Here is a 19930-nt window from a genome sequence, read left to right as displayed (position 1 = left end):
TAATCAGAAATCTCTCTAGCCTAGCCGTGTTCTTCTCCATCCTCTAGGGCAACCACGAAGTGCAAGCAAGGCCAAGGAAGAGAAGACAAGCCGTGCACACCATCCACCCCCACCTTGAAGATTGCTTTCGAAATTCAAGAGACCACATCATCACTTCATTCATCTCATCTTCATCACGGTGTAATCCGATTCTCCTTGTACCTTTGCTTTGTATTTTCGTTGGTTTTGCCTTAGTTGACACATATGTATGAACAAGTATTGTTTTCTGAAATTTTATGATGAATTGTTAATTTTCAGATTCATATATTGCGATTTATGGTTGCTTTTGTGTGAGTGTTTGATTAAATTTGCATGATAGAATCTTTTGTATGATATCTTGAATGGTTCGAAACATTTAGGGTTTTATGTGATTGTTGCTACGAATTTGAGAACATGAATCAACTTTTTGGTTTTGTGTTCTTGAATCGATAAGTAGTAAAGGTTTTGTACAAAAACCGAATTTAATCAAAGAAGATTGCAATTAGGTGGACTTTTTCATACTAAGTTGCACATTTGAGTTGATAGCCTTTCTAGGTGCTTATTGCGTTAAACATGACATGATTGACTAGCTTTCTAGGGTTGATTGCATGTTTGATAGAATTAATCTAGGTGCTTTCGCTTAGGTTAATTAGCATTGAAAGTAAAATATGGGAAATTGTTTGCTTTTGAACGTTTCACATGATCAACTCCTCTTGCATGACTATGATGAACAATGATGAACTTGAATCAATTTTAATCATGAGTTTCGACTTTGATCTTTGTTCTTGCATTCCATTTGTATTTTTATGTTTTTGCATTTTAATTATTTAGTTAGCTTTTATTTTCGAAAAGAAAACCAAAAATCAAAAATCCCCCTTTTCGTAAATTGTATATGTTTTATTATTTGTAATATATACTTTGTTTAATTTTAATTGTTTAATTGTTTGACAATGACAGGTGTACCTCAATCCCGGATAGAACGATCCCTATTACTTACTACTAATGACATTTCAGGGTTAAATTGCGTCGATAAGCGACCATCAATTTTTGGCGCCGTTGCCGGGGATTGAAAATCATTTGCCATTTGTGAATATGTGTTTTGTTTATATTGTGACCGGAAAAAAAAAAAAAAAATTACTTGTTTATTTTGTAATTGTCGAAATTTAGTTAATTACTTACTTAGGTGTTATTTTTATGTTGAATAGAATTTAATTGTGAGTTGTAATTAAAGAAGGAATAGGTGAAGTCGTGTTTATTAATATTGGCCTAAACCCCTTATTGGTACTAGTCCAGGTCCCTTAAGGTTGAGGGCGGCCTTTATTAACATTCATTGAACTGTCTTCACACTTGGACCTTTATATCAAGTAAGTATAGCTATGGGATGGTGTCTAGGAGGGGACAACGCTCATGACTGGTTCTTGAATCCAGAAGTGCGTGCAATGAGCTAAACCACAATGTGGGAGTAGCTCATGCCAAAATGGATTCTCCTCTCGTGGTCGCCCTCCCTACCTGGCCATTTCAGTAAGGTTGCCCAAAGGATGTAGGAGAGACTTGTGTCTGACGATTATACTTGGGCGCACGTCCACTTGATTTACCGCTTGGAATTTAATTCGAAATCAATGGTATTTAACAAAAGAAATGTTGTGATGCACCTAAGGTATATTGGATTAAACATAGTCTTGAAAAGGGTTGCTGTTTCAGTCCATTGCACATCGAGACTCCCTGTTCCCGTACCTAAGTGTTGAAAATAATTGTAAAGAAAGGAAAGAATAGAAGTAATTTTACTTATTCGTAAAAAAAAAAAAAAAAAAAAAAAAAAAAAAAAAAAAAAAAAGAAAGAAAAAAATAAAATAATTAGATGTGAATAGTGACGTTTTGTTTGTTTGTGTGAAAGTTTTGTGTAATGGTGTTAATCTTGTAAACAAAGAAGTTTAAGAATTAATGAAATATTGTTAAATTCTTGATTTTATAAGTGTGTAAAATCGTATGAGTAGATAAGGGCCCTTTTGTTAATATTGGCCTTAACCCTTCATTAGTGCCTTCTAAGGTCTTATGAGGTTGAGGGCGGCTTTTATTAGCATTTGGAGAACTGTCTAACACATGAGTCTTTCCAAGCTGAGTAAGGGGCATATAGGTGGTGTCTTAGGTGAGACCTGGGTGATGGGTTCAAATTGGATCTCAGAGATACTATAGACCGTGCGTAAACCACAATGTGGGAGTAGCCAATAGGGCCTAAACCTCAATGAGGGAGTAGCCTCCGTAGTGTCACCAAAATGAGTCTCCTCTCACTTACCTCTTAATCTGGCCATCTAGCCTTCTGAAACAAAGGGAAGTGACTTATGTCTAGGCGACTATCCCTAGATCGTATCTCACCAATAGTAGTGGTTCTATTGGGCTCGACTTACAACTTGTAATCAATGAGATATTAACTTTATTTTGTAAGATAATAAGATACTTGAACATAACCTCACTTGTAAATTGTGTTGTTTTGTACATTTATACTTGTATAAATTCTTACGTGGTTTATTTGTGAAAAGATTGTGGATAGTTGTAATTTATACTTCTCTTTATACTTGTATAAATCATAAATAGTAAAGTCGTGAATAGTAACTTGTGAATAGTGACTCGTGAATAGTAAGGTTGATGTATAAATCACTAATTTGTAATTACTCACTTTATACTTTGCTAACTTCTTTGAATTTTGATGATGTTCAGGATTCCTATGAATGACCGAGCCTTTTAGATCCTCTACACTAAAGGAAATTGAAGCAAGGCTCGCTCGCTTGAAGGGTCCTTCACTTCTTGAGCAGACAAGCCCTTCCCTTCGACACACAGAGGGTACATCTTTAACGAACAAGGGAAGAGGACCTACTGTTCTGAGGATCTACATCACCTACACCAAGTCCATCTCCTCCTTCACGTTCACCTTCACCTGTGATTTCGTCCAACTCTACACCACCACTTCACCACCACCTGAGAAGTCGAAAAGAGAGAATGGCATCTATTAGGGAACTTTCCACTGCAACTGTTGAAGGAGGACCCCCTACAGGCATAGTATACCCTCCCCTGCAGCTGGAAGACAAGCAGAGTTTGAGCTAAAGAGTGGTTTGTTGCACAAGCTCCCTATCTTCCATGGACTTAATATGGAGGACGCTAACAAGCATGTTCGAGAATTTCAATCTGTTTGTGCAAACATGCAACCACAAGGGGCAGATGAGAACCTTCTTAAGATGAGAGCATTTCCATTCTCTCTAGCTGATAGAGCCAAGGATTGGCTATATGAACTCCTGCAGGACGTATCACTCATGGGAACAATGAGAAAGGCCTTCTTGGAGAAATACTTCCCAGCTTCTAAGGTCATCACACTCAGAAGAAGCTCAGTGGAATAGAGCAAGCCCATGATGAGTCCTATGCTGCCTACTATGAGAGGTTCAATTCCTACTTGCACAATGTCCTCAACATCAGATGAAGGATGAGACCCTACTCACATGTTTCTATGAAGGACTCTTACCCTTGGAAAGGCAAATGTTGGATGCTGCAGCTGGAGGAGCTTTTGTGGATAAGTCCCCTACAGTTGGGAAGGAGCTTATAGCTAATCGTGCTTTGAACTCCCAACAATATGAGGGAGTAGGACACTCTACTCGTAGGGTGCATGAGATGAGCAAGAATACTGCAATTGAGGACCAACTGAATAAGCTTACTCTACTCATGAATCAAGTGGTAAGTTCCAAAGGACCAAGTGCAACAATAGCTTGTGGGGTATGCTCTATGCAAGGGCATGTTACAGATCAGTGCCCTCAACTTAATGAGAATGGAGGATGGGAATCTGCAAATGCTATTGGAGGATATCAAGGAGGATACCAAGGAGGACCTCAACGTCCTAGACATGACCCTTACTCCAATACGTACAACCCAGGATGGAGGGACCATCCCAACTTCAAGTGGACTAACAATGATAACGTTCAGAATCCTCTTGGTGGGAACTTCCAACGTCCTCAAGGGCCTTCATTCCAAGGATCATCTTTTCAAAGGCCCTACATGCCCCCTCCTCAACAGAACTCAGGACCTTCAATGTCTCACTATGACAAAACGTTGGAAGCCTTGACTAGTTCCACCCAGGCCTTGACAAACTCTACTCAAGCTTTGATTCAAGGACAACAGACCCACACTAAGGATATTGCAGATCTTAAGAAACAGATGGGCCAAGTCGTGGACTTCATAGCAAGATTCATGAGACTGGGAAGCTTCCTAGTGGCACAATACCTAACCCTAAGGGTAATGTGGAGAATGCATCAGTTGTGACTACGAGGAGTGGGAGACCATTTGTGGATCCACCCAAGCAACCCAAGAAGGTCCAAATGAGCATAGAAATTGAGGAAGACCAAGAACCCACCAAGTTGGGTATTGAGAAGGACCCTGCAACGTCAAAGGAAGAGACCAAGGCATCCTCATCTTTAAAGGCAAAACCGGAAATCAAAGGTAATAATTCTAACTTATCAAATTCGGTTATTGCTAACCCTTCTTCTTCTTGCATGCCCTTCCCACGCAGGTTTGCCCAATCTAAGAAGGATGAAAGTGACCAGCATCTTGGAAACTTTCAAGAAGGTGCAAGTAAACCTACCCCTCCTAGAGGCCATCAAGCAAGTCCCTAAGTATGCCAAGTTCCTCAAAGAGCTTTGCACTACTAGGAGAGTAAACCGTGAAAAGGAGGTGGTAAAGGTAAGTGAGAATGTCTCTGCCCTAATTCAGAGGAAGATTCCTCCAAAGTGTAAGGATCCTGGAAGCTTTACTATTCCTTGTACTATTGGTAACTCTAGATTTAAGAATGCCATGCTAGACCTAGGTGCATCTGTTAATGTTATGCCCTATTCTGTTTATGAAACCCTAGGTCTAGGGGAACTCAAATCTGACAATGTTATCATTCAGTTAGCTGACAGATCCAATGCATACCCTAGAGGTTTGTTGGAGGATGTGCTTGTACAGGTTAACCATCTTATCTTCCCAGCTGATTTTTATGTATTGGAAATGGAGGACTCCCCTGTAAGTTCCACTCCATTGCTTTTGGGACGTCCTTTCTTAAGGACAGCTAGGACGAAGATTGATGTGTATGAAGGCTCTCTTACAATGGAGTTCGATGGTGACATTATTGGCTTTAACATCTTTGAAGCCATGAGGTATCCCCTAGAGGTTAATGATTGTTTTTCTGCTGACATTTTGGATGAACTTGCGCAGAAAATGTTTGATGTTATGCATGAGGATACCCTAGTCACTACCCTTGAGAGTGGGGTAGGCTATACAAAGGAAGGCGTCACCATCTCAGAGGACAAGTTGAAAGACACTTGTGAGGATAAAATCATTGAAAACGTCTCCTTCCTTGAGGCATCACCCTTTATAGGTAAGTCTGTTTCTCCATTGTCCATTCAGTTATCCACTAACAAGACTTTACCTTCAGTGGTCCAGGCCCCAGAACTTGAGCTAAAACCTCTTCCAGACCATTTGAAGTATGTCTACTTAGGGGACAAGGAAACCTTGCCAGTGATTGTGTCCTCTGCACTAACAACTCCACAAGAAGAGAAGTTGGTGGAAATGTTGAAGCAACACAAGACCGCCATAGGATGGACATTGGCGGATATCAAGGGAATCAGCCCTACAACTTGCGTCCACAGGATACTTCTAGAGGAGGGGTCTAAACCCACTAGAGAGGCTCAACGTCGTCTCAACCCTCCAATGATGGAAGTAGTGAAGAAGGAGGTTATCAAACTCCTTGATTGTGGGGTAATCTACCCTATTTCTGACTCCAAGTGGGTCTCTCCAGTTCAGGTCGTGCCCAAGAAGTCTGGGATCACTGTGGTAAAGAATGCTGATAACGAACTGGTGCCCCAAAGGACAGTAACAGGCCACAGAGTATGCATTGACTATAGGAGGCTCAACGCAACCACAAGGAAAGACCACTTTCCTCTGCCATTCATTGACCAGATGCTTGAGCGCCTAGCTGGACATGACTACTACTGCTTCCTGGATGGATACTCTGGTTACAACCAGATTGCAATTGCAAATGAAGATCAAGAGAAGACAACCTTCACTTGCCCTTTGGAACGTTTGCCTATAGACGTATGCCTTTCGGACTTTGCAACGCTCCAGGTACCTTTCAGAGGTGTATGGTAAGTATCTTTTCAGATTATATTGAGAAAATCATAGAGGTATTCATGGATGACTTTTCAGTTTTTGGAAAGAATTTTGATGATTGTCTTAATAATCTGGAGATAATTCTGAAACGTTGCATGGAAACTAACCTTGTCTTAAACTGGGAAAAATGCCATTTTATGGTTAAACAAGGAATAGTTCTAGGACATATTGTCTCTGCTAGGGGTATAGAGGTTGATAAAGCCAAGGTTGATATTGTGCGTCACTTACCCTCTCCCACTTCTGTGAGAGAGATTCGTTCTTTCCTTGGTCATGCAGGTTTTACAGGAGGTTCATCAAGGACTTCTCCAAAATTTCGAGACCCTTATGTCAACTACTCCAGAAGGATGTGCCCTTCCACTTTGACAAGGAGTGTCAAGAAGCTTTTGACAAGCTTAAGGAGTTGTTGACATCTGCCCCCATCATGTTACCTCCAGACTGGTCCTTGCCCTTTGAATTAATGTGTGATGCCTCTGACTACGCAGTTGGAGCCGTTTTGGGACAAAGGAAGGAAAAGCTGCCCTATGCCATCTACTACGCCTCAAGGACTCTCAATGATGCACAAATGAACTACTCCACCACAGAGAAAGAGCTCCTTGCAGTTGTCTTTGCCCTTGAGAAGTTTCGCTCCTATTTACTTGGTACCAAAGTTACTATCTTTACTGACCATGCAGCTTTGAAATACTTGATGACCAAGAAGGAGGCGAAACCAAGGCTCATCAGATGGATCCTACTCTTGCAAGAATTCGACGTGGAAATCAAGGACAAGAAGGGTAGTGAGAACGTGGTAGCTGACCACTTGAGTCGCTTAGTGCATGCAGAAGATTATCTCCCTCTGGTGGAGACATTTCCAGACGAGCAACTCTTTGGACTTCAGGTAAGTGAACCATGGTATGCAGACATTGTGAATTATATTGTGTCTAGAAAGATTCCTGATACCATGTCACGTGCTCATAGGGATAGGCTTAAGAAAACTGTTAAGCAATATGTTTGGGATGAACCTTATTTGTGGAAGTATTGCTCTGATCAATTGATTAGGAGATGTGTGCCTGAACATGAACATAATGCTATACTTTCTTTTTGCCACTCTAAAGCATGTGGGGGACACTTTGGGTCTAAGAAGACTGCGTTTAAGGTGCTAGAGTCTGGGTTCTATTGGCCAACATTATTTAGGGATGCACATGCCTATTGTTTAACTTGTGATAAGTGCCAAAGAACAGGAAATCTAGGTCCTAGAGATCAAATGCCATTGTCCAATATAGTAACTGTTGAAATATTTGATGTCTGGGGTATAGATTTCATGGGACCTTTCCCTTCATCTTTTGGGTTTCTCTATATCTTACTTGCAGTGGACTATGTTTCCAAATGGGTGGAAGCAAAGGCCACTAGAACTAATGACTCTAAGGTTGTTGCAGATTTTATCAAGTCTAACATCTTTAGCAGGTTTGGAATGCCTAGAGTTCTCATTAGTGATGGAGGATCCCATTTTTGCAATCGGACGATTGAGGCTCTCTTGAAGAGATATGATGTCACACATAAGGTTTCTACACCTTATCACCCACAAACTAGTGGGCAGGCTGAGGTCTCTAATCGTCAGATTAAGGGGATATTGGAGAAGACTGTGAACCCCAACAGGAAGGACTGGTCCTTGCGTCTAGAGGATGCTTTGTGGGCCTACAGAACTGCATACAAAACTCCCATAGGTATGTCACCATATCGAATTGTCTATGGCAAACCATGCCATTTACCTGTGGAGTTGGAGCACAAAGCTTGGTGGGCTGTGAAGCAGTTCAACATGGATATGGATGCAGCTGGGCTTCATAGGAAGTTGCAATTGCAAGAGTTAGAGGAGATAAGGAATGATGCCTTTGAAAGTGCTAAAATTTACAAGGATAAGACTAAGGCATTCCATGACAAAATGATTCGAAGAAAGACTTTTGTTGTGGGTCAAAAAGTTCTTCTCTTCCATTCTCGTCTCAAACTCTTCCCAGGTAAGCTTCGTTCTCGTTGGATTGGGCCTTTTGTTATCACTCATGTGTTTCCTCATGGAGCTGTGCAGATAAAGAGTGAACATACAAGCAACGAGTTCAAAGTGAATGGCCATCGCTTGAAGCCTTACTATGAGGCATTTGTGGAACATGAAGTGGAGGATGTACCCCTCCAAAACGTTCCAAACCCTGAGGATTAAATGGAGGTACAAGTCTAGGCTGAAAGACTATAAACATTAAGCGCTGCTTGGGAGGCAACCCAATTCTGAAGTAGCTGTGGAGGAATCATCAACGCAGATTTGTTTTCTCTCTCCCTTTTACTCCTCCAATTTTTCTTTATGTTGGTAGTCATTTTCGTAAATTTCATCCCTATATGCTTAAGTGTTTCATTGCATGCTTTTTATTGATTACATTGAGGACAATGCAATATTTAAGTGTGGGGGAAGGGATTTACACTTTTATCTTGAGTCACATATTGAAAAATACAAAAAAATTGAAAAATGTCAAAAATTTAAAAATTTTCGTTGCTTTTGTTTTTGTTTTGAGTCTTAGGATGCCCTTTCAACTGTCTAGGATGATTCTATATCTCTAAAATCATGACTAAAAGAGGATCACAAGATTGAGATGATTTTTAAACATGGTATTCTTTGGTTAATTGAGATATATGAAAAATGTGTGCCTTGTAGTGGATATGGATTCGAAAACTTTGGTACAGAATATGAGCATGTTAGGATGAGTTTTGATTCATATAAGCCCATGTGAGATAATTGAGCCATGTCCCTTTTTCTTGGAGTAAAAATGAAATATATATTCTTAATTTCTTGGCGATGTTTTGATGATCTCATTATTCTTTCATTTGATTGACTGCTTGCCATAGATTAAGTTTGATGGACTAGAGAATGCTAGAATTCACTCTTGTGCTTGTTGAGACGTTTGTCAATACATGGCCCTGATTCTGGAAGGGATAGAGGCATCCTAGGAATTACCACCATTGCCATATAAACTTGTGTCCCCATTTGTGCCCGTCGTGGGACTCCCCTAGATAAGCCCCATTGAGCCTACATTGAGCCTTTTCATTCATCACCCTTAAAACCCTTAACCATGAAGCTTAGTATAGTTAAAACCCTACCCTTTGTTCTAAGAACTTAGTGGAGCTATCTTTTGAGACATACTTCGTGGGTTTGGTGCTAAGGATGAAAATTGAGAAGAGGTGAAAGTTAAAGTGTGGGGGTAGACTTGTCCATAAAAGAAAAATATATGAAAAAGCCGAAAAAAAAGAAAAAAAGAAAAAATGTATACGGCTAAAAAGAAAAGAAAGAAAAATGTTTATGGATTTTTAGTCCCCATACTTGGTGATTTTGGAGTTTACGTTGAACTGAAGGCCCACTACAGAAAAATTTGGCCTTTGTCCATTCACTATAGTTCAAGGGAAGTTTACAATGAAGATTGGGCCCAACATGAAGACATTAGGCCCCTTTTATGTTACCTCTAGGGAAAGTGACGTTTTTGCAATGCCTTGGTGGATTTCTTGTGGTCTCTACATTTACATGTGCTCTGCTAGGTTTTTAGGACACTTTGATAAATCCTTACCCTTCATTTCTTAAAACCTTGAGCCTTGGCCCCATTACAACCTTTAAGAAGACCTTCTTGATCCTTAAGATGGGACAGCCCTTGATGTGGAGATGAGTTACAAGAGTTGAACCTATGGCTTGGGTCCATCTGTGCAAGTAGTTGGTATCCTTCATGAGATCTTTAAAGAAAATTATACATGTGCTTTCGTTTCTTGAATTATGTGATATACTTGCTATCTTTCACATATACTTGAGTGTATAAGCTTTTAAGCATTGCCATGATCTGAGAGAAGAAAGAGTGGATATAACTTGTGAGGATTTGAATCATACTTGTTTGAAGCATGCTTAACAGAAACCATCACCATTGTTTCAACCAAGTCCTACTTGTGTATATGTAAGTTATGTGTTTTAATTAACTCTCGAATGCCTAACATTGAATTTTGGTTAAGTGCTAATCTTGGTGTTATGAAAGTAAGAGATTGCTGAGACAAATAGTTGAAGGGCAATAGAGTCATTGTTTTTGTCAAGTCTTTAAATTTTCGTTGAGTCTTAGTGTGTGTCTTAGTTTGATTTTGCTAAGGGACTAGCAAAAGCTAAGTGTGGGGGAATTTGATAGGAGCATTTTAATGCGACGTTTTAACTGCATTTCCCTACACTTTTCTGCGCCATTTCCTTGAGAAATCCCTGTTTGGGAAAGTTTCCATTCTTTGATTGGGAAAGTTCCTTATTGTAGAAAGTTTCCATTTTTGTCTTCATTTTTCATTTCTCATTTCTCATTTCTCATTTTTCATTTCTCATTTCTGGAAAGTTTCTATTTTTCATTTTTAGTAAGTTTCTATTTTCATTTTTTAGAAAGTTTCTATTTTAAGTATAGTTTCTATTTTCAGGACCTCCGAGCTAGAAAGTGGAAATGAACGCACGAATGGAAAGAGGAGCTTGCGAACATCAAGACGAACGAACATGAGAGAAAATGGCCCACACATTTGAGCAGAAATGAAGAAACAAGCTTTCCTAGTCCAACCAGGAAATCCTACAAAATGGAGGAAGGCTTCCCTAGCAAGTTTCCAACGCAACCATGAAAAAGAAATGGAAAAATATTGTGTTTTGCGTTGGAAAATGAGAAGGCTTAAAGATGAAGCAACGAGGCCCAAGAACTCTTTGGATTTTCGGCAAATTGGATAAAGGCCCATCAAAGCCCATATATTTAGGGTTTATGACGCATGAATAAACCCTAGGGGAGTGTTGCCGTTCAAAGCAAGAGAAAAACAAGGAAAGTGGCGTGAAAATCAGAATTATGTGTGGAGATTTTCTAGGGAGATTCTCTAGGGCTATTTTTATGGAAAGAAAATACTTGGAGATATTCCCTAGAAGTTTTGCCGTGAAAAAGGAAGAGATAAACAAGGGAGGACGCCAAAACCCTAGGGTTTTGGACGGCAAAGATATTCCCTAGAGATTTTTAAGGAAAGAGAAAAAGGTGGAGACCAAGGAAAGATCAAAAGAAGTCTAGATACATTCCTACATTCCCTAAAGAGTTTTGGCCGAATTTGGAAGCATAAAATCAGAAATTATCTCTTTATTTCGGCAAGAATTATTTAGGGAATTAATATTGGAATTTTGTGATTGGTTGCACCACCTCATAGGGCTTATGTGGCAAGAATTCATTGGAGGAAATTATGTGGAGGAAGCAAGCACATGCCGTGAACATCTCTAGGGTTTTGGACGGCTTGGACACCTAGGGGCCGTCCCCTATATATTCCTACACTTTCTCAACGTCAAAGAGTCCGAATTCCACACTTTTGCGTTTATACTTTGAGAAAATAATTCAGAAATCTCTCTAGCCTAGCCGTGTTCTTCTCCATCCTCTAGGGCAACCACGAAGTGCAAGCAAGGCCAAGGAAGAAGAAGACAAGCCGTGCACACCATCCACCCTCCACCTTGAAGATTGCTTTCGAAATTCAAGAGACCACATCATCACTTCATTCATCTCATCTTCATCACGGTGTAATCCGATTCTCCTTGTACCTTTGCTTTGTATTTTCGTTGGTTTTGCCTTAGTTGACACATATGTATGAACAAGTATTGTTTTCTGAAATTTTATGATGAATTGTTAATTTTCAGATTCATATATTGCGATTTATGGTTGCTTTTGTGTGAGTGTTTGATTAAATTTGCATGATAGAAATCTTTTGTATGATTATCTTGAATGGTTCGAAACATTTAGGGTTCTTATGTGATTGTTGCTACGAATTTGAGAACATGAATCAACTTTTTGGTTTTGTGTTCTTGAATCGATAAGTAGTAAAGGTTTTGTACAAAAACCGAATTTAATCAAAGAAGATTGCAATTAGGTGGACTTTTTCATACTAAGTTGCACATTTGAGTTGATAGCCTTTCTAGGTGTTTATTGCGTTAAACATGACATGATTGACTAGCTTTCTAGGGCTTGATTGCATGTTTGATAGAATTAATCTAGGTGCTTTCGCTTAGGTTAATTAGCATTGAAAGTACAATATGGGAAATTGTTTGCTTTTGAACGTTTCACATGATCAACTCCTCTTGCATGACTATGATGAACAATGATGAACTTGAATCAATTTTAATCATCAGTTTCGACTTTGATCTTTGTTCTTACATTCCATTTATATTTTTATGTTTTTGCATTTTTAATTATTTAGTTAGCTTTTATTTTCGAAAATAGAAAACCAAAATCAAAAATCCCCCCTTTTTCGTAAATATGTATATATTTTGTTTTATTTTTGTAAATATTATACTTTGTTTTAATTTTAATTGTTTAATTGTTTGATAATGACAGGTGTACCCTCAATCCCCGGAATAGAACGATCCCTATTTACTTTATACTACTAATGACATTTCAGGGTTAAATTGGTCGCTCGATAAAAGCGACATCAATTCTGGAAGGGATAGAGGCATCCTAGGAATTACCACCATTGCCATATAAACTTGCGTCCCCATTTGTGCCCGTCGTGGGACTCCCCTAGATAAACCCCTTTGAGCCTACATTAAGCCTTTTCGTTCATCACCCTAAAATCCTTAACCATGAAGCTTAGTATAGTAACAACCCTACCCTTTGTTCTAAGAACTTAGTGGAGCTATCTTTTGAGACATACTACATGGGTTTGGTGCTAAGGATGGAAATTGAGAAGAGGTTAAAGTTCAAGTGTGGGGGTAGACTTGTCCATAAAGAAAAAAATATGTGAAAGCCGTGAAAAATGAAAAGAAAAGAAAAAAATGTACGGCTAGAAAAGAAAAGAAAGAAATATTTATGGATTTTAGTCCCCCATACTTAGTGATTTTGGAGTTTACTTTGAAATGAAGGCCTATTAAAGAAAAATTTGACCTTTGTCCATTCACTATAGTTCAGGGGAAGTTTACAATGAAGATTGGGCCCAACATGAAGACACTAGGCCCCTTTTATGTTACCTCTAGGGGAAGTGACGTTTTTGCAATGCATTGGTGGATTTCTTGTGGTCTCTACATTTACATGTGCTCTGCTAGGTTTTTAGGACACTTTGATAAATCCTTACCCTTCAATTCTTAAAACCTTGAGCCTCGGCCCCATTACAACCCTTGAGAAGACCTTCTTGATCCTTAAGATGGGACAGCCCTTGATGTGGAGATGAGTTACAAGAGTTGAACCTATGGCTTGGGTCCATCTGTGCAAGTAGTTGATATCCTTCATGAGATCTTTAAAGAAAATTATACATGTGCTTTCGTTTCTTACATTATGTGATATACTTGCTATCTTTCACATATACTTGAGTGTATAAGCTTTTAAGCATTGCCTTGAATTCTGAGAGAAGAAAGAGGGATATACTTTGTGAGATTTGAATCATACTTGTCTGAAACATGCTTAACAGAACCCATCACCATTGTTACAACCAAGTCCTACTTGTGTATGTGAAGATTATGTGCTTCAATTAACTCTCGAATGCCTAAACATTTATTCTTGGTGAAGTGCTAATCTTGGTGTTGTGAAAGTAAGAGATTGCTGAGACAAAAAGTTGAAGGGCAATAGAGTCATAGTATTTTTGTAGAGTCTTTAAAATTTCGTTGAGTCTTAGTGTGATTTTGCTAAGGGACTAGCAAAAGCTAAGTGTGGGGGAATTTGATAGGAGCATTTTAATGCGACGTTTTACTTGCTTTTCCCTGCATTTTCTGCGTTATTTCCTTAATAAAACCCTGTTTAGGAAAGTTTCCATTCTTTGATTGGGAAAGTTCCTATTTGTAGAAAGTTTCTATTTTTGTAGTTTTTATTTATCATTTTTAGAAAGTTTCTATTTTTTAGTAGTTTCTATTTTTCATTTTTAGAAAGTTTCCCACTTTTCATTTTAGGAAAGTTTCTATTTTTCTTACTAGTTTCTATTTTCAGGTCCTTGTCACAAATGAGCTGAAACGAGCTCACAAATGGAGAGAGAAGCTAGCCAACGTTGGAGGGAGACAAGATGAAGTACAAAGGGAAGCACAAATGAGCAGAAATGAAGAAATGAAGCTTTCCTGGTCCAACCAGGAAACCCTGTCCAGAAAAGGAAAGCTTGCCAAAACAAGACTCTTGAGCCAACCATGAATGGAGATCGAATTAATGAAGTGACATGGCATGAGAGAAGCTTCTTGAAGACTCTAGATGATGACATGGCACAAAGGTGGCGCATGGAGGCCCAAGAACTCTCAAGACTTGTTGGATTTTCGGCAAATGGATCAAAAGCCCACAAAGCCCATGCAATTAGGGTTTGTGACGAAATGAAGAAACCCTAGAGATGTTTGCCGTCCAAAATGAAGAGAGAAACAAGGAAAATGACGTGGAAAATCAGAAATTAAAAGGAGATTTTCTAGGGAGATTTTCTAGGGCTATTTTTGTGGAAATTCATCAAGAGATAAACCCTAGAATATCTTTTGCCGTCCAAGCCAAGAGGAAAGAAGGAAGTTGCCGTGTGAATTAAAAGAAAACCCTAGAGAGTTCGGCAAGGAGATATTCAAGGGAGAAATAAAAGGAAAGAGAAAAAGGTGGAGACCAAGAAAAGCTCAAAAGAAGTCTAGATACATTCCTTAATTCCCTAAAGGAAGTTTGGCCGAATTGAACTACAAAAATCAGAATTATATCAAGGGAATTTCGGCAAGATTATTTAGGGAATTAATATTGGAATTTTGTGATTGGTTGCACCACCTCATAGGGCTTATGTGGCAAGCTATCATTGGAGGAAACTATGTGGCATTTGCAGATTAATTCCATGGAAAAGAAAGAAGAAATACACGGCTTGGAGACCAAGTTGGCCGTCCCTATATATCCTCCTCTTCTCTCAACGTCAAGAGTTCCCACTTTTACGTTTACACTTTGAAAAAAATCAGAAAAACTCTCTCTAGCTAGCCGTGCTCTTCTCCATCCTCTAGGGCAACCACGAAGTTCAAGCAAGGCCAAGGAAGAAGAGGTCAAGCCGTGCACATCATCCATCACCATCCTTGAAGATTGCTTTCGAAATTCAAGAGACCATTCATCACTTCATTCATCTCATCTTCATCACGGTGTAATCCGATTCTCCTTGTAACCTTTGCTTTGTAATTTTCGTTGGTTATACCTTAGTTGACACAATTGTTTGAACAAGTATTTATTTCTGGAATTTTATGATTAATTGTTAATTTTCATATTCATATATTGTGATTTATGGTTGCTTTTGTGTGAGTGTTTGATTAAATTTGCATGATAGAAATCTTTTGTATGATAATCTTGAATGGTTCGAAACATTTAGGGTTTTTATGTGAATGTTGCTGCGAATTTGAGAACATGGATCAACTTTTTGGTTTTGTGTTCTTGAATCAATAAGTAGTAAAGGTTTTGTACAAAAACCGAATTTAATCAAAGAAGATTGCAATTAGGTGGACTTTTCCATACTAAGTTGCACATTTGAGTTGATAGCCTTTCTAGGTGCTTAATGCATTAAACATGACATGATTGACTAGCTTTCTAGGGTTTGATTGCATGTTTGATAGGAGTAATCTAGGTGCTTTCACTTAGGTTAATTAGCATTGAAAGTAAAATATGGGAAATTGTTTTCTTTTGAACGTTTCACATGATCAACTCCTCTTGCATGACTATGATGAACAATGATGAACTTGAATTGATTTTAATTATATGATTTCGGTTTGATCTTTGTTCTTGCATTTCATTTGTATTTTTATGTTTTTGCATTTTAATTATTTTGTTAGCTTAGCTTTTATTTTCGAAAAAGAAAACCAAAATCAAAAATATCCCCCTTTTCGTAAATATGTATATATTTTGTCATATATTTGTAAATATTATACTTTGTTTTAATTTTAATTGTTTAATTGTTTGAAAATGACAGGTGTACCCTCAATCCCCGGAATAGAACGATCCCTATTTACTTTATACTACTAATGACATTTCAGGGTTAAATTATGCGCTTGCTTTTAAGCGCATCACTTTACCTTCAGTGATTCAGGCACCTACCCTAGAGTTAAAGCCATTACCAGATCATTTGAAGTATGTTTATTTGGGAGATAAAGAGACGTTGCCAGTAATTATATCTTCATCATTGACGTCTACTCAAGAGGACAAGCTTGTGGAGATGCTTAGGAGGCACAAGACTGCAATTGGTTGGACTTTAGCAGACATTAAGGGAATTAGCCCTACCACTTGTGTCCACAGGATTTTGCTTGAGGAGGGAGCTAAGCCAACTAGGGAGGCTCAAAGACGATTGAATCCACCCGTGAAGGAAGTTGTGAAGAAAGAAGTCATCAAGCTCCTTGATTGTGGCGTCATATACCCTATTTCAGACTCTAAGTGGGTTTCACCAGTTCAGGTTGTGCCAAAGAAGTCTGGGATAACTGTTGTGAAGAATGCAGAGAATGAGTTAGTGCCTCAGAGAACTGTGACTGGACATCGAGTTTGCATAGACTATAGGAAGCTCAACGCCACTACTAGGAAGGATCACTTCCCCTTGCCATTCATTGATCAGATGCTTGAGAGGTTAGCAGGTCATGAGTTCTATTGCTTCTTGGATGGATATTCTGGTTACAATCAGATCGCCATTGCTCATGAGGATCAAGAGAAAACGACCTTCACTTGTCCTTTTGGTACGTTTGCCTACAGAAGAATGCCATTCGGACTATGCAACGCCCCAGGTACGTTTCAAAGGTGCATGGTAAGTATCTTTTCTGATTTTATTGAGAAAATTATTGAAGTTTTTATGGATGACTTTTCTGTCTTTGGTAAAGATTTCGAAAATTGCTTAAGTAACTTAGAATTGATACTTGTACGTTGTGAAGAAACTAACCTTGTTTTAAATTGGGAAAAATGTCACTTTATGGTTAAACAGGGAATAGTTTTAGGGCATATTATCTCTAAACGTGGAATTGAAGTAGATAAAGCTAAAGTAGATCTTGTTAGATACTTACCATACCCCACAAGTGTGAGGGAGGTCCGTTCTTTTCTTGGACATGCAGGTTTCTACAGGCGCTTTATCAAGGACTTCTCCAAGATTTCTAGGCCCCTATGTCGTCTACTTCAAAAGGAAGTGGCGTTTGAGTTTGATGAGGATTGCAAGAAGGCATTCAACACTTTGAAGGAGCTTCTAACGTCTGCACCAATTATGCTTCCACCAGATTGGTCTCTACCCTTTGAGATCATGTGTGACGCCTCAGATTATGCCATTGGGGCCGTGCTAGGACAAAGAAGGGACAAGAAGCCCCACGCCATCTACTATGCTTCTAGGACCCTTAATGATGCTCAACTCAATTACTCTACAACTGAAAAAGAACTTTTAGCTGTTGTTTTTGCCTTAGAGAAATTTCGATCTTATTTGTTGGGTACTAAAGTTATTATTTATTCTGATCATGCAGCTCTGAGGTACTTGATGTCAAAGAAGGAGGCAAAACCTAGGCTAATTCGTTGGATACTCTTGCTTCAAGAGTTTGACGTTGAGATCAAGGATAAAAAGGGCTCTGACAACGTTGTGGCAGATCACTTGAGTAGGCTAGTGAGTGAAGAGGACGCCATACCCTTAGTGGAGATGTTTCCGGATGAACAACTCTTCGGAATTCAGGTAAGTGAGCCTTGGTACGCAGATATTGTTAATTATTTGGTGTCCAAAACCTTCCCTAGTAATATGCTAAGTGCTCAACGTGATAGACTTAAGTTTTTAGCTAGACAATATGTTTGGGATGATCCTTACTTGTGGAAATATTGTTCTGATAAATTGATAAGGAGATGTGTGCCTAATAATGAACAAAAAGCTATACTTGAGTTTTGTCATTCTAAACAATGTGGTGGTCACTTTGGCTCGGATAGAACTGCTAGGAAGGTGTTGGAATGTGGTTTTTATTGGCCTACTATATTTAAAGATGCATATAATTTTTGTATGACATGTGATAGGTGCCAAAGAACTGGTAATTTAGGACCTAGAGATCAAATGCCTTTAACTCCTGTTATAATAGTCGAAATCTTTGACGTTTGGGGTATAGATTTCATGGGTCCTTTTCCTTCATCTAATGGTTTCCTTTATATTCTCTTGGCTGTTGATTATGTTTCTAAGTGGGTGGAAGCGAAAGCCACCAGGACTAATGATTCTAAGGTTGTTGCAGAGTTTATAAAGTCTAATATTTTTAGTAGGTTTGGCATGCCTAGAGCACTCATTAGTGATGGAGGTTCTCACTTTTGCAACAAGACCATTGAAGCTTTGCTTAGGAAGTATCATGTGACTCATAAGGTTTCAACGCCTTATCATCCTCAAACAAGTGGACAAGCAGAAGTTTCAAATAGGGAGATCAAGAGGATACTTGAGAAAACCGTGGGTCCTTCAAGGAAGGATTGGAGCCAACGTTTGGAGGATGCTCTTTGGGCATATAGGACGGCTTTCAAGACGCCAATTGGGATGTCTCCATTTCGTTTGGTGTATGGGAAACAGTGTCACTTACCTGTGGAGTTGGAGCATCGAGCTTGGTGGGCAATCAAGACGTTTAACATGGATTTGGATGCAGCTGGACTTCATAGGAAATTGCAACTCAATGAGCTTGAGGAAATTCGGAATGATGCCTATGATAGTGCACGGATCTACAAGGAAAAGACAAAGGCTTTTCATGATAAGATGATTCGTGGAAAGACCTTTGTAGTTGGTCAAAAAGTTCTTTTATTTCATTCCAGATTAAGACTTTTTCCTGGTAAGTTGCGTTCTAGATGGGTTGGTCCTTTTATTGTTACTAATGTTTTTCCTCATGGTGCTATACAGATAAAGAGCCATATTACTGGAGCAGAATTCAAGGTGAATGGACATCGTCTTAAGCCTTATTATGAGGCGTTTGTGGAGCATAATGTGGAGGATGTACCCCTCCAGGAGGCGCCACAACCAGAAGAATAAATGAAGGTGCAAGTCTAGGCCGAAAGACTTTAAATATTAAGCGCTGCATGGGAGGCAACCCATTTCATCCGTAGCTGTGGAGGAGCCATCAACGCAGATTTGCTTTCTTGAACTCTTCCATTCTCTTTTATTTTCGAAAACTTTATCTTTGTTTTAGGATTTGTTGCGTTAACTCTTCTGCCATGCTTGCTTGATTTTTTGTGTGCTTTATACTTGTTTATACATTGAGGACAATGCATGATTTAAGTGTGGGGGAAGGGTATAACGTTTCACTTTGTTTTTAGGAGCTAGTTTTGTGGTTATAAAAAGAAAACAAAATAAAAAATCGAAAAAAAAATAAAAAATAAAATAAAATAATTTGCGTTAACTTTGTTTTAGGTTTTGTGTTTCATGTTTCGATTTTTATACTTGTGTTTTTGTTTTGTTGTTTATTGTTAGAGTCAAAATGAATTTTGGGTAAATATCTTCTTCATCATAGGCGCATCCAATGGGATGTGATGTCTAAGGTCTAGTTTGGATATGAGAAGTGCTGACAAAGGGTCTCGTCCCCTGTCAATCAAGTGAGCTGAGCTCCGCCAAAATCGTTCCTCTCTTCACCTGGTCATGTTCCAAAGGAGTTACCGAAAGGAGAAGGGAAATAACCCTAAGTCCAAAACGTTTTTGTCTTGTTTGTGCGTCATTTACATGGTTGTTTTTGGTTTTGTTGTGTGATTGAGTCTTAGGATGCCCTTTTAACTGTCTAGGATGAGTTTATATCTCTGAAATTAAGGCTAAAAGAGGATCA

The 19930-nt window shown here is 38.8% G+C and overlaps 1 pseudogene; it reads left to right on the top strand.

The window, feature by feature from the left end:
- LOC112171176 overlaps positions 1-19146 on the top strand; it is a 63663-nt pseudogene extending 44517 nt beyond the window's left edge.
- Positions 19147-19930: the final 784 nt, after the last annotated feature.

The sequence above is a fragment of the Rosa chinensis genome, chromosome 6, assembly GCF_002994745.2.
Source record: "Rosa chinensis cultivar Old Blush chromosome 6, RchiOBHm-V2, whole genome shotgun sequence".
Classification (NCBI taxonomy): Eukaryota; Viridiplantae; Streptophyta; class Magnoliopsida; order Rosales; family Rosaceae; genus Rosa; species Rosa chinensis.
Note: the sequence above shows the minus strand (reverse complement) of the source record. Positions and strands in the feature narration are given on the sequence as shown.